This window comes from Rutidosis leptorrhynchoides, chromosome 5 (genome assembly GCF_046630445.1).
Source record: "Rutidosis leptorrhynchoides isolate AG116_Rl617_1_P2 chromosome 5, CSIRO_AGI_Rlap_v1, whole genome shotgun sequence".
In the NCBI taxonomy this organism is placed as follows: domain Eukaryota; kingdom Viridiplantae; phylum Streptophyta; class Magnoliopsida; order Asterales; family Asteraceae; genus Rutidosis; species Rutidosis leptorrhynchoides.
This window is the reverse complement of record NC_092337.1, coordinates 340,435,328-340,450,932: the sequence shown is the minus strand read 5'-3', so window position 1 is coordinate 340,450,932 and position 15,605 is coordinate 340,435,328. Positions and strand designations below refer to the sequence as shown.

At 37.4% G+C, this 15,605-nt stretch overlaps 1 pseudogene; it reads left to right on the top strand.

Moving 5' to 3' along the window:
• Positions 1 to 11,314: 11,314 nt before the first annotated feature.
• LOC139850639 (protein JINGUBANG-like) lies at positions 11,315 to 12,551 on the top strand (annotated as a pseudogene).
• Positions 12,552 to 15,605: the final 3,054 nt, after the last annotated feature.

Sequence of the window (15,605 nt, the reverse complement as noted above, 5' to 3'; positions counted from 1 at the left end):
AATTTATGCAATTGAAAACCGTAGGGAACGACCTTAACAGCTACAACCGTAGGTTTTTGGAATTGGCTCTTATGTGTCCAACCATGGTCACCCCCGAATTTAAGCGTTTGGAGAAATACTTCTCGGGACTTCCTAAGTCCATCAAGGGTAATGTTACCTCATCCAAGCCACCAAGTGTTCCCGAAGCTATGCGCATGGCGCATACTCTCTTGAATCAAATCATCCTTGACGAGCCGGAGAAGGCTAAGTTTGAAACTGTTAGCGGTGAAAAGAGGAAATGGGACAACAACCACAACAACAACAGGGGTAGGAACTATGATCAAAACCCGGCAAAGCGACATGAAGGGTTTAGGCAAAACAACAACATGCACAACAACAACACCAACCCCAACAACAACAACCGCACCAATCCGAACTACAAAGGAACCTTACCACAATGCAATAGGTGCTACAAGCACCACACTGGGTATTGCAATGTTATCTGTGAGAAGTGCCAACGATCTGGACATGTTGGCAAGGATTGCAAGGTTACCACTTTGAATGTAAAGCCAAACCACAACAACAATGGGCCTAAGAAGTGTTATGAATGTGGAAAGACGGGCCATTTCAGAAACGAGTGTCCTAACAAGCGTAAGGATGGCGGACCACCACGTGCTAGAGCCTTCAATGTTAATGCAAGGGACGCTCGCGACAACCCCGACTTGGTGACAGGTATATTCAAGATCAACAATCTTTTAGCTTCTGTCCTATTTGATACTGGTGCCGATAGGAGCTATGTGTGTAGACATTTTTGTGATAAGTTAGATTGGTCGTTAGTTCCTTTGAAGGAAAGTATGCTTGTCGAGGTCGCCAATGGAAAACTTGAAAAGGTTGACCATATTAGTCGTGGAGCTATTATCAACATAGCTGGTGCAGATTTCAAAATTGATTTGATACCTATCAAACTGGGAAGTTTCGACGCGATCGTCGGTATGGATTGGTTGAGCAAGATAAAGGCCGATGTTATCTGTGGAGATAAAGCACTTCGCATACCACAAGGAGATGGCGAACCACTGGTTATCTATGGAGAGAGATGTACCTCGAAGTTGAACCTCATTAGTTGCGTGAAAGCGCAAAAGATTATGAAGAAGGGACGCTTTGCTGTCCTAGCACATGTGAAAGCGGTAGAAACTGAGATGAAGAACGTGAACGACGTTCGAATTGTGAACGAATTTTCTGATGTCTTCCCAGAGGAATTGCCTGGATTACCACCGCAGAGAGCAGTAGAGTTTCAGATTGACTTAGTGCCAGGAGCTGCACCTGTAGCTCGCGCACCTTATAGACTCGCACCTTCCGAGATGCAAGAATTACAGAGTCAACTACAAGAGCTATTAGATCGAGGGTTTATCCAACCAAGCTTCTCGCCTTGGGGCGCACCTGTGTTGTTTGTAAAGAAGAAGGATGGATCCTTCCGTATGTGTATCGACTACCGTGAACTCAACAAATTGACTATCAAGAATCGATATCCTCTTCCTCGAATCGATGATCTTTTTGATCAACTACAAGGATCGAGCGTTTATTCAAAGATCGATTTGCGATCCGGATATCACCAGCTGAGGGTGAAGGAAAGTGACGTGATGAAAACTGCATTCAGGACCCGTTATGGTCATTATGAGTTCCTCGTGATGCCATTCGGTTTGACAAATGCACCTGCCGTGTTCATGGATCTCATGAATCGTGTCTGCAAGCCTTACTTGGATAAGTTTGTTATCGTCTTCATAGATGATATCCTCATCTACTCTAAGAGCGAAGAAGAACATGAGCAACACCTTCGGCTAGTGCTTGAACTCTTAAGACAAGAGCAACTTTACGCCAAATTCTCCAAGTGCGAATTTTGGTTGAAGGAAGTACAGTTTTTGGGTCATGTTGTGAGCGACCAGGGTATCAAAGTTGATCCCGCCAAGATTGAAGCCATCAGCAAGTGGGAGACCCCCACTACTCCAACGCATATTCGCCAATTTCTAGGTCTTGCCGGTTATTATCGAAGGTTTATCGAAGGATTTTCTCTGATTGCGCGTCCTTTGACCGCACTGACTCACAAGGGCAAGAAGTTCCTTTGGGAGCCCACACACGAATCAGCATTCCAAACTTTGAAGAAGAAGTTAACCTCCGCACCTATCCTATCACTTCCTGAAGGCAGTGACGACTTTGTTGTTTATTGCGATGCATCGAAGAGTGGTTTTGGTTGTGTACTGATGCAACGATCAAAGGTTATTGCCTATGCCTCCCGCCAATTGAAGATTCACGAGCGGAACTACACTACACATGATCTTGAACTTGGAGCCGTTGTCTTTGCACTCAAATTGTGGAGACATTATTTGTATGGAACTAAGAGCACTATCTTCACCGATCACAAGAGTCTCCAGCACATCTTCGATCAGAAGCAATTGAATATGAGACAGCGTCGATGGATCGAGACGCTCAACGACTACGATTGTGAACTCCGTTATCACCCTGGCAAGGCCAATGTTGTAGCTGACGCTTTAAGCCGAAAGGAGAGGACGGCACCTCTCCGTGTTAGGGCTCTGAACATCACCATCCATTCGAACCTCAACAACCAGATCAGAGTAGCCCAAGTTGAGGCTCTCAAGGAGGAGAACGTATCTCACGAGCATTTGAACATACTTGTCTCTCGATTCGAGGTTAGAGAGTCTGGACTCCGATGTTATGCCGGAAGAATTTGGGTACCTTACTATGGAGATCTACGAAGCCTGATACTTGATGAAGCACACAAATCGAGATATTCGATTCACCCCGGTGCAGGTAAGATGTACCACGACCTTAAAGAACAGTATTGGTGGCCGAATCTTAAGAAGGACGTTGCGACTTATGTTGGTAAGTGTTTGACTTGCTCGAAGGTTAAAGCCGAACATCAGAGACCTTCTGGGTTACTTCAACAGCCGGAAATCCCACAATGGAAGTGGGAAAGGATCACAATGGATTTCATTACTAAGCTGCCGAAGACGGTGGGCGGATGCGATACTATTTGGGTTATTGTTGACCGCCTCACCAAATCTGCACACTTCCTAGCGATGAAGGAAACTGATACAATGGAAAGACTTGCTCAGCTGTACATCAAAGAGGTTGTATCTCGTCATGGTGTACCTTTATCAATCATCTCCGATCGCGATCCCCGTTTTGCTTCCAGATTTTGGCGTTCTTTGCAAGAAGCCATGGGAACTCGTCTTGACATGAGTACTGCTTATCATCCTCAGACTGACGGGCAAAGTGAACGAACGATTCAGACCTTGGAGGACATGCTGCGTGCATGTGTCATTGATTTTGGAAAGGCCTGGGAAAGGCATTTGCCACTCGCCGAATTCTCGTACAACAACAGTTATCACTCTAGCATTAATGCTGCACCTTTTGAAGCATTGTATGGTCGTAAGTGCCGATCTCCTATTTGTTGGGCCGAAGTAGGCGAAAAGCAAATCACCGGACCCGAGGTAGTTCACGAAACCACGGAGAAGATTGCTCAGATTCAAGCTAGACTTAAGACTGCCCGTGATCGTCAAAAGAGCTATGCCGATCTTAAACGGAAAGACTTTGAATTTAATGTTGGTGATCGTGTAATGTTGAAGGTTGCACCTTGGAAAGGTGTGATCCGTTTTGGAAAACGTGGAAAGTTGAACCCACGATACATTGGTCCTTTCGAGATCTTGGAACGTGTTGGACCAGTTGCTTACCGTTTGGATCTACCAGCACAATTGAGCTCAGTTCATCCTACCTTCCATGTGTCAAACTTGAAGAAGTGTCTTGCTGCACCCGAACTCATCATACCTTTGGAAGAACTTACTATTGATGACAAACTCCACTTTGTGGAGGAACCTGTTGAGATTATGGATCGTGAGATCAAAACTTTGAAACGCAACAAGATTCCGATTGTACGAGTACGATGGAATGCCAAACGAGGACCTGAGTTTACTTGGGAACGAGAGGATCAAATGATGCGGAAATATCCTCATCTTTTCCCGACTCCTCCATCTACTTCAGCTTAAATTTCGGGACGAAATTTTCTTTAACAGGTGGGTAATGTAACGACCCTGGTTTTTCCAACGTTATTTATTAATAATTATTATTATTAATACGCTTGATTAAAAGAATGTATGTTATTACATTTACATGTTGCTTTAATTGCCCGTACTTGAACTTTAAATGCCCGAAACGTCTTTGTGACACCCGGAACTTGCACGAATAATATTTTAAGATATTATTTACATTCATGATTAATTTTATTAATCATTTTAATTAACTAAGGCTTTTAGTTAGTTACTTGGGCTTTATTTGGTTTAACTTGGGATTTATTGAAATTGGGCTTTAATTAATGAAGTGGACTCTTGACTTGGGCTTCCAAGCCCACCCTACTTATATTAGTGGACCTTTAGCCCATTCTTTTAAGTGTAAGTAATACTTGAACTCAAACTAAGTAGTTAACTTGCAAATGGAATATAGTTGGCTCATTATCCCCATGAACACCACCCTTTTACCCAACTTTTTCAAGCTTTACATACAAGTAACCATAAGACTTCCTCTTCCCCTCTTTTTGCTGCAGAATGCCGAGATTTTTATGGCCATATAGTGGTGAATTGATTTTTTTTGCATTACATACTCACTTGAAGTCTTCTCTCAAAATACACACACACTAAATACTTGAAACTTCTCTCAAACTTTACTCTCTTTTTCTCTCATATACTTGTAAGTATGATGAACTTTTTCTCTTCTCCTCTCCTTGTAAAAACCGATTTCAAACACCTCTCAATCATCATCAATCTTTGTTGTTATTACTTGTTCTTGTTAAAGATTAATTACTTGTCTTGATTACTAGTTATTATTTACTTACTTACTTGTCTTTCTTTACCAAGTTACAAGATCAAACTTTCTAGTTTTGATTCTTCATTTATATCTTGTATTTAACAAGAACATCAAGAACATAATCTCTCTAGTTATGTTCTACATATTTTGTTTCAAAGAATCAAAGTTCATAGTTGTATAAACTCTTTACTTGTAGTTCTTGAAGTAACTTTGAAGTTACTTCACTTAAAGATCAACTTGGGTTGAATCTTTAAAAGTAAGAGCAACTATGAATCATCTTCTTGTTTAGATTAGCTTTCTACTTTATTTATTTCAAAGATTTAAAGTTTATAATCTTTATAATTGTTACTTGTGTTCTTGGTTGTTGTATGATATTAGAATACCACCTTCATGGTTGGTTTAGGCTTATCATTCATTTTCTTTATTTCTTATTGTTAGTTGCTTACTACACATTTGAACAAGGACATGAAACCAACAAGAGCTTACACTTTGGTGCAAGTATCATGGATCCAACACTTGGTTGTGATCTTTCTTAGTGTTCATGAACTTGTTCCTAAACTTACATGTAACCTTGGTTCATCAAACACTTACAACACTTGCACTTGAGTTATGATGGACAAACCTTGGTCAAAATGATGTTAACATATCAACGAGTTGTACACTTGAAGCTATACGCATCAAGGATGAGAACCGTGATGAACATCAAGCACCGAGACGACCGGAACTCTCCAAAACCCACTGTTCTGTCCAAAAGTTTCTGACCTACTGCTTCTGGAACAGACCAGTAGACCTGGGCTGTTCTAACCTTGATTTTTAGATAGAACTTTTCGAGTAGATAACTTTTCATATAGGACTCATCTTAATCCGAGTTACGGTTTAGGATTTATGGCCCTCTGATCGTTACCATGTCCTTTAACGTTGTGCAGAAATTTCTGACCTACTCGCACTTAGACCGTCGCCACGGTCAAACCAAGACGAGTTTGCTTCTGTAAATTTTACCACACTTAAGGGACTCATAGACGGAGCCATGACCACTGGTCTCACCTTAATTCAGTAAGGGTAGAGGCCGTGGTGACTGACCGAAGTCAGCCTTTGTTTTAAACGACTTTCATAAACGAGTCTTACTTGTTACCTTTTGTTTAACGATGATTGATGATGACCCTTATGACCTTAATTACGTACTTATAAACTTTTGAGACGACTTATTGACTTAGTGCTATTTGACTTAGGTTGAGGATGTTTGGACCGTTACTTGCACACCACTTTCCGACTACTACCTTACCTTTACTACTAATCATTGTGAGTTATAGCATTCCCTTTTTACTTTAACTTATTTTGGGAACTGAGAATACATGCGGATTTTATGTTTTACATACTAGGCACGAGTACTTAAACTTTATATATGTGTGGGTTATATAACGGCAGAAACATTCCCTTTAGCTCGGTAACGTTTAATCATTGGTTTTTGAACCGTGAACGCGAATCTTAGATATGGATCCATAGGGTTTGACATCCCCACTCGGGCTAGTAGCGCTAGCATTTAACGAGTGTTTAATACTTCGAGGTTATACGCACTTGCCAAGTGCACTTTAAGGGGGTACATTAAACGTTAAGTTAGTTACCGGGTGCCCACGGTTAAGCATATACTTTTACATACTTTTGAATCGCTCGTTGTAGCACTGAAATCTCGTGGCCTACTTACATTACTGTTATACTTAAACTATAGCTCACCAACCTTTGTGTTGACCTTTTTAAGCATGTATTTTCTCAGGTGTTTGAAGTCGCTTCCGCTATCTTACTAGTCGTGCTGTAGAACCCGCTGCCTAGAGTTGTTATCGCATGACTACTTACCTTGCATTCAAACTTTTTACTTATGAACTTATGTTATGTAACGACCATTATGGTCACGTACACTTATTTAATGCTTCTACTTAGCGAAGCATACTTTTGATTTGTAAAACAATTGACGTATGTTATGACGTCACTTTTATTTATGAATGTAAACTCTATTTTGAAAACGCATATAGTACTTAACCTTGTAATGATCCTGTTGTTGATGGTCCGTACTTGATGATTTAGTACGGGGCGTCACAATTTACTTCAATATAATCACGCTGGCCTGGCATCATTATATTGTACTAAATCGTATGTTCATTCCAATATCACTTCATATGGTCAATGTAATGTGATCACTTTAAGTTCTACTCAATTTCATCTAATAGTGCTTCATCTGTGTTGTCTCAAAACAAAATCTACATAATTAATCTCACGGTTTTTCGGTGTGGGTGCGTAAATTCCGTAGATCATGCATCAATGCCTAAATGTCCCAAATTTCTTCAAAATGTTCTGGTTCAGGTAATGTCGTTAGGTTCCTTTCTAGAAATTCAATATGGGTCTCGCGTCGAGTTGTACGTGTAGCAAGTAGTAATACGATATGTTTCGAGGTGACTCCCAAGTCTTTGGGTATGGTTGAGAATCTATAGAAGGTACTCTGTCCATGTGAAAAGAGATGTCCTCCTGACTTCTCCAATGCCTAAGAGTGTTTGGGACAGGATATATGTCAACTGAACAACCTTCTATTATTCATACGTTGTATGTGGCTAATTAGAGTGAGCTCGGGGTGCGGTTACTCCAACAAGTCCTCCAATATCTCCTCCTCTGAGGATCAACTTTATTGGGTGCGAAATCCGAGGGGTACTCCTTCTAGATTGCGTGAAGTAATGTTTCGATCTCTGGAACTGTGGAACAGTAGTAACAGGTGGATTACATTACTAGTTCTTAGGGTTAGACGAGTGGGATAGTAGTTCAGAAAAATATCTGAACTGGGTAGGATAAGTTCTCCAAGTCGGTACAGCGAATGGCAGACATGTAGCAAGAGCGTAATCAGGCATAGTAACTACAGCAGCCTAGATTATCTACAGCAGTAAATAGCATGGCAGTAATAACGAATCCTACAGAAGTAGCATGCAATCGAAAGCAGATAGTATCATGCAGTAGTGAAAACAAGTAGCAGTATACAACATATAGCAGTAAAAGTAAGCAGCAACATGCAGCAAGTTCCGCAGAAACATGTAAACTAGCAAGTTATAGATTAGTCCTATTAGTGAATCCTACTCGGTCCGCTCTGATACCAAATGTGACGCCCCGTACAAAACCATCGTGTACGGATCATCAACAACAGGATCATTACAAGGTCATACACTATATGCTGTTTGAAAACCAGTTTTGCATTCATGAAAAATATAGCGTTTTAAAAAAGATAACGTGCTTCCTATGAATAGAAGCATAAACATAAGTACGTGACCCAAAGGTCGTTACAAAGCCATTGTTTGAAAATAACGTAAGTTACGAATGCAAATAAAAGTTCCATGATTGAGACATCTCTAAGTAGTGCAGCGGAAGTCTAACACAACAAGTCTGTAACACCAAGATAGCAAGTCTAACAGCGGAAGCAACAATGTCTAAGCACCTGAGAAATACATTCTTAAAAAGTCAACACGAATGTTGGTGAGCTATAGTTGTTTGTAATCAGTAATGTAATGTAGGCCACGAGAATTCAGTGCTTCAAACCAGCGTTTCAAATCAGTAATTCAAATCAGTATGATAAAGTATATGTTCAACCGTGGGCACTTGGTAACTAACTTAACGTAAATATCACCCCCTAAAAGTACACTTGGCGAGTGCGTATGTTTACGAAGTATTAAACACCCGTTAAATGCTAGCGCGACTAGCCCGAGTGGGGATGTCAAACCCTATGGATCCATATCTAAGATTCGCGTTCACCGGTTCAAAGACTAATGACTAAACGTTACCGAGCTAAGGGGAAAGTTTATGCCGTTGTATAACCCACACATATATAAAGTTTAAGTACTCGTGCCTAGTATGTAAAATGTAAAATGCGCATGTATTCTCAGTCCCAAAATAGTTAAAGTAAAAAGGGATGCTATAACTCACAGTGGAAAGTAGTAAAATCGATACGCGGTAGGTAATCAAGTGGTTGGTCCGAAAGCTCCTCAACCTAAGTCAAAAGTTACTAAGTCAGTAAATTGTTCCCAAAGGTTTAAAAGTATGTAAATTATGTCTTAAGTATCATCATCATTCATCATTAATCAAAAAGTGTAAAGTAAGTTTCAATCAAGAATAGAGTTTAAAATAAAGGCTGACTTCGTTCAGTTGCCACGACCTCTATACAAACTGAAATGAGGTGAGACCAGTGGCCATGGCTCCGTATATGAGTCCCCTAGAGGCTGAACAATTTCCAGAACCAAACTCGTCTTCATTTGACCGTGGCGGCGGTATAAGTGCGAGTAGGTCAGAAATTTCAGCACAACGTTAAAAGGGTGTAGTGACTTTCGGATGGCCATAAATCCTAAAACGTAACTCGGATTAAGATGAGGTCTAAACAAAAAATCATCTACTCGAACTGAAATAGCTGGAAATCAACTTTTCCAGTAGCCCAGGTTATTAATCAGAGCCGGAAAACAGTAGGTAAGGTGCTCCGGTGGGTTCTTGGTGCTTGATGCTCATCACGGTTCTCATCCTTGATGCGTATAGCTTCAAGTGTACAACTCGTTGATGTGTTTGCATCATTTTTACCAAGTTTTGACCATCATAACACTAATGTAAGTCTAAGATATGTAGCACAACTCACTTAAGAGTTGTAAGTAGTTTGATGTACCAAAGTTACATCAAAATCTTAGATCCGACACATACATGAGTTCTAATAGTAATATTAAGCTACAAACTTGAAAGTAAACTAAATAAACAAGATGTTAAGTTGTAGAACTTAGATCTTAATTAGATCTTAAAGATCCTAGACTAGAAAGTCTAGATCTAGTGTTCTTAAGTTAGATCCTAAATTATAGAACTTGGATCCTCACTCTAATAAAACCATAAATTATGAAACTTAGATTTTTATCTTGAAAAATGTATATAAGCTTATAAGCTCTTGTTTACAATAAAATTGGAAGACCATAAGCTATAGAAACTTAGATCCAACATAAGTTAATGAAGTTATAACTAGAAAGTTATACTTCCATGTTCTTGAACTTACAAAGTTAAATTTTAGTTTCAAGAAATATGAGATCAAGTTTAACTAGTAATACTTGACCAAAGTAATAATTAAAATACTTACAAAAGAAAGAAATAAACTAAATTTACAAGTATTATGTTCATGTTTGTTTCATACTTGAGAAGATTCAAATCAAAGTTTGGATCTTAAGGAAATAAACTTCAAGTCTACAAAACATGAACACAAGTAAGCTCTCAAGGCTTATGAGTTTTTGATCTTTATAACATCTTAATTGTAGAACCATAAGTTATAGAACTTAGATCCTTGTTCTTATTTTCTCATCAAACAAAGATGGAAGTAACAAGATTACAAGAAGATACAAGTTAGGGAACTTGATCTTTAACAACAACAAACAACAAGTAACTAGTAAATGATGATGATGAAACTCAAATTCAAAAGAAAGAAAAGAAAGAAAATAAGTTTATTACTTACAAAGTTTGAGAGAAAAAAATGAGAGAAAAGAGTAGTGCAAGTATGTGTGTGTGGAAAATGAAATGAAGACTAGTAAATAAGTAACAAAAAAAATGAAAAATGGAACCTCCCTCCCCATTCAAAACTACGGTTTTAGAGTCTAAAAAGTGTAAGTCAAAAATGATCTTTCAAGTATTGGGAGATGGTGTAAGCTTAAAATGGATTAAAGTTAAATGTTTGGGAAAGAGGTCTTGCATGCTTGAAACATTTTTGTCTCCAACTTAGCTTAATTAATCTAGTTTAGTCTTAATAAATTACTAGCATAAAAGTGGGCTTTCAAGTCCATTAAGAAAGTAGGGTGGGCTTCCAAGTCCATGTCCATTAATAAAGGCCCAAGTCCAAGTGTGTAACAATTAAATAAATAAAGCCCAAGTAATTAACTAGTTACATTAGTTAATTAAAAATGATTAATAATAATTAATCATGAATGTAAATAATATCCGAAATATTATTCGTGAAAAGCATGTGTCACAAAGACAAGTCGGGCCATGGAAAGTCAATTACGGTGTTAAGTCCATTAAGGTAACTAGTAAGCATTAATAAACACTAAGCTTAATTAAATAAGCCCTCAAGCCAAGTAATTGTTATAATAAATAACAATCAAGTTTACGCAGTCATAATATTCCAATTACGACAAAAGTTTAACGTGTACCAAGTACGTATTTCGTTTAAAACGATAAGTGACACCAACGGTCGTAAAAGCATTCGAGAATCAAGTTAAGTGATTACACACTTAATAGCACGTTGTAAGATATTAACGAAAGTAATTAACCATGATTAGAGATCCCAGAGCATAAGCTAGCTTAGTACGCACAAATACGCAGTTTCGTGAAAGCACAAAGCATAGAAGCAAGTCGAAAAAGCCGGGTCGTTACATCATTAATATCAATATCAATCAAACACATACAAAAACAAAAACAAATGGGTCTTCTTCAATGCCACCGTCATTGGTCAAAAGATCACGAAATCTCGCCGGAATATCAACCGGAATCAAATTCTCTTTCTTCACAACAAATTTAGCTTTAGTTTCTTCATTAACAACAAATCAGTCATCAACCACTGGTAACCACCAACTCATCACCACTTATAAAGCACACACATCATCCATATCATCCCTAACCCTCGCCGGAAAACACCTCATTTCCGGTTCCTCCGATAACCAAATCCGGGTCTGGTCTCGCGACCCGGTACAGTCAACAACAAAAAATTTAATAGCGTATGGAGAATCCGCCGTTAAATCAATGGTGGTTTTCGGTGACAAATTATTCACCGGTCACCAAGATCATAAAATATGCGTGTGGAAAATTGATAACGATAACGATAAGAAAATGATAAAATCCACATACGTAGCGATGTTACCGACGTTAAATGATCGCGTGACAAAAATGTTCTCAGCGAAAAACTACGTTAAAATACGACGGCATAAGAGAAGCACGTGGGTGAATCACGTGGATGTCGTGTCAGCATTGGCGGTGTCACGTGACGGGAGTTTGATATACTCCGGTTCGTGAGACAGGGCATTTAAGGTTTGGCGGACATCCGATTTTAAGTGTCTGGAATCCGTCCAGAATGCACATGATGACGCGATAAATGCCATCGTGGTGTGCCCAGACGGATTCTTGTATACAGGTTTCGCCGACAAAAAAATAAAAGTATGGAAATTAAATGAAGTAAAGAAAAAGCATGAATTAGTTGACACTTTAGAAAAACACAAATCAGCTATGAATGCGTTGGCGTTGAGTCCGGACGGGTCGATTTTGTATTCGGGCGCGTGTGACCGGTCCATAATTGTGTGGGAAAAAGGTGGGGCCCATATGGTGGTAGCGGGTGCATTAAGAGGGCATAGTATGGCGATTTTGTGTATTGGGGTTGTGGGTGATTTGGTGATAAGTGGGTCAGCGGATAAAACGGTTAGAATATGGAGAAGGGGAATTGAAGGAAAAAAGTATAGTCGGGTTGGGTTGTTGGAAGGGCATAATGGGCCGGTTAAATGTTTGACAGCTGCAGTGGATAGTTGTACGGATGGTGGAAATGGTGGTACATCTTATGTTGTTTATAGTGGGAGTTTGGATTGTGATGTTAAAGTGTGGAGAGTTTGGGTACCCTTTCTTTGATCTTTAGTTGTTTTTGGGGAGTCTGTTTTATTTGGGATGTAAATGTAAATAAATAATACTGAGTATGAAATGTTAAAATTGAGTAAAGAGAAATTCTACAACCACACTTTTTTTACACAAATAAATTCACTCTGTGACATGGCAATATGACTGGGACCACTTGCTAGTAACAACTCCCTATTATTTCGGTACTTATTTATGATTATTATCTCCACTTTTAAATTGATTATATTTTCCAAAACAATTGATTATATTTTCCAGACTTAGAACAATATGAGAGAACAAGAGAGATCAATTTGATGCATGAAAATTAAAATGGAAATGTTTTTGTGGTTGTGCAAGTTCACGTGAAATATGGTCAAGATATAGGCTCCATTAGTTTGTATTTTTGTTAGATATTTCATGCTAGTTGTCAAATGATGGTTCCCACATATTTGATGACTCATTAAGAGCTGCTAAGAGCTGATCATTGAAGTGTATATACCAATAGTATGTACATCTAGGAGCTGGGTATTATACGGGTACAAATACCGAATGAATACGAGTAAATAGTGTGTTACTGTTGAAAATAGTGTTTACTGTAGTAAATAGTGTTTTATTGTAACAAATAGTGTTTTACTGTAGCAAAGTAAAAATTTAGCAAATAGTGTTTTACTGTAGTAAATAGTGTTTTACTGTAGCAAATAGTGTTTTACTTGTACATCTTTGATTTAATTGTGTTTCTTCTTTTATATATATATATATATATATATATATATATATATATATATATATATATATATATATATATATATATATATATATAAACTTACATCATAAAAATAAAACGATTATATAATTATCACAAGTTATGACGTTCGTGAATCATCAGACAAACTGGGTGGTTAAACGTTTGTATAAAACTCATTTCAATTATTCAAGTCTTAAAAAGTTTGATTGCTTAACATGTTGAAAACATTTAATCATGTAAATATAGATATCATATAATATGTAATCATGAAAAAGTTCGGGTCACTACACTTTACAAGTTTATACCATTTTAGCATCATCTACTGTAGTTTCATTAACCTTCTTATTTATTGGCACATTTGTTATCACACAATTCACAAATGCAGGCATTTAAGAAGGCTAAAAGTACAAGGCTAGGTGACCATTTTTTCAACTTCTTGTGAAATCTTCGAAGTTACTGAACCCTCAAGTAGATGAACATAATCAACAAGCCCCTAAAGTAAGTCACTTTCACGCAATTCAACGAACATTCTCCCTTTCATTAATTCTGAGTAGTGGTGTTAAAAGATCATAAAGAAAAAAACTCCTATTAACTTTGAAGATTTCTACTATACTCATATTATTCGATTTAAGTTACAAATGATTTATGCTCTTTGACATTCGATTATTCTATTAAATATATGTAGCGTATTTAATTAATAGAAATATCATTTAAGAGGCAAATTGATAAATCTGGACTGAAATTTCCAACAAGGAAAACATTGCATTTCTTTTCGTTGTTTGTGATTAGACATGAAAAAGGTTGCCTTACGACATGGGAGGTAATGAATTTTAAATAATACCGTTGATACTTCCTCCTCCAGAAAAGTCCATGTTTGACTGCCGAGTTTTATATTGGAGGCTTTTGTATTTAAATTTTGTTAGTGGTTGTTCTTCGTAGACGGTAGTTTTAGGAAGTAACATTCAAATAGTTAAACATTTTACATGTACTAATTTCTAAGTCAACACATTGATTCCAAAAGTAAACAAACTAAATACACCTACGGCGTTAACATGTGCAGTACTAAACGCCGTGTTTGCTTCAAAGTGCAGCAGTCCGACTACAGATACATACAAAGACACATGGGAGCTTTGGTGCATGGAACGAATGTTTGAATCATCTTTTGAAGCTTGTAGAATCCTACATTGAAACAATTATTCTTGAAGACTTTATTGAAGTCGTTAAGAGGTATCTAAATAAATAGTTGTATGCATCCTTTTTGAGTTGTACATTACGGTAGCTAAATTGACAGGTCATATGGATTGGGTAACGGGCCACAATGGGTTCATTTTAAAACATGACCTTTGGAGTTAGGTTGACCTCGAATTTTAAAACACCCTTGTTTTTGTTTGTACGTGTAGAAGCACCACAATCTGGTAGATTATTTAAGTTTTCAGGTGACAAACATTGCTAAAGAACTTGTTGATGCATATGATTTACTAGATCATATAACAAGGGCACCTATTGGGAAGCAGTCACCATGTAAATCTTATACAGTATACACTCAATATGTTGCCTTCCAACTTTTGAATATAAAGAAAGATGATTACGAGTTACAGAATAGAAGACTATGCCGTCTGAAAATAAGAAGTTAAAAATATGGCTAAATTTCTTGTTTTTTTCTCAAGTGATTGGCCATGTTAAATTCCAAAAATTTTACTAATGCCAAATTGTTGTTACTTCTTTCTGAAAATCAACAACAATTTAATGATATCTAATTCGAGGTAAAAAAAAAAAAAAAAAACTCAGTTATGGCTTCTATTGGTTAAAAAAGTGGGTTGGGTTAACTTTCATGTAATATTTAAAATACGTGACCTTCTAAAACCATATATTTTATATATATACAAAGCATAATATTCAAACCTATAAAAAATGTAATATCAATCACATAAAACATTACATATAGATAAAATTCTTATTAGAAACCCGCAAGGTTGCGGGTATTAAACTAGTAGAAATATAAATGAGGGAGAGATGGAGAATATTTAAAGGAAATTATGGAGATCTTAAATTAACTATTTAATATTAATATACTAATTAAAACTCATCAAAAAATTTTAACGAATTTATCTTTCTGTTCGCCACGAGTTAGGTTCCACCGTCATCACAGTTCAACTCAAAATAATTTTACGAATTAAACGCAATAACTGTATTGGGCACGAAGCTTCGATGCACTACTAACGGAGCATTTCTTTTTAGCAATAAATATGAAAGTGATTTGAATTTATAGTTAAAATTCTTAAAATATGTATGAACACGTAAATATAACTATTATAATATTAATTGTAAATGACGACTCCCCAAAATACTATTATTTTGCTGAAATGAC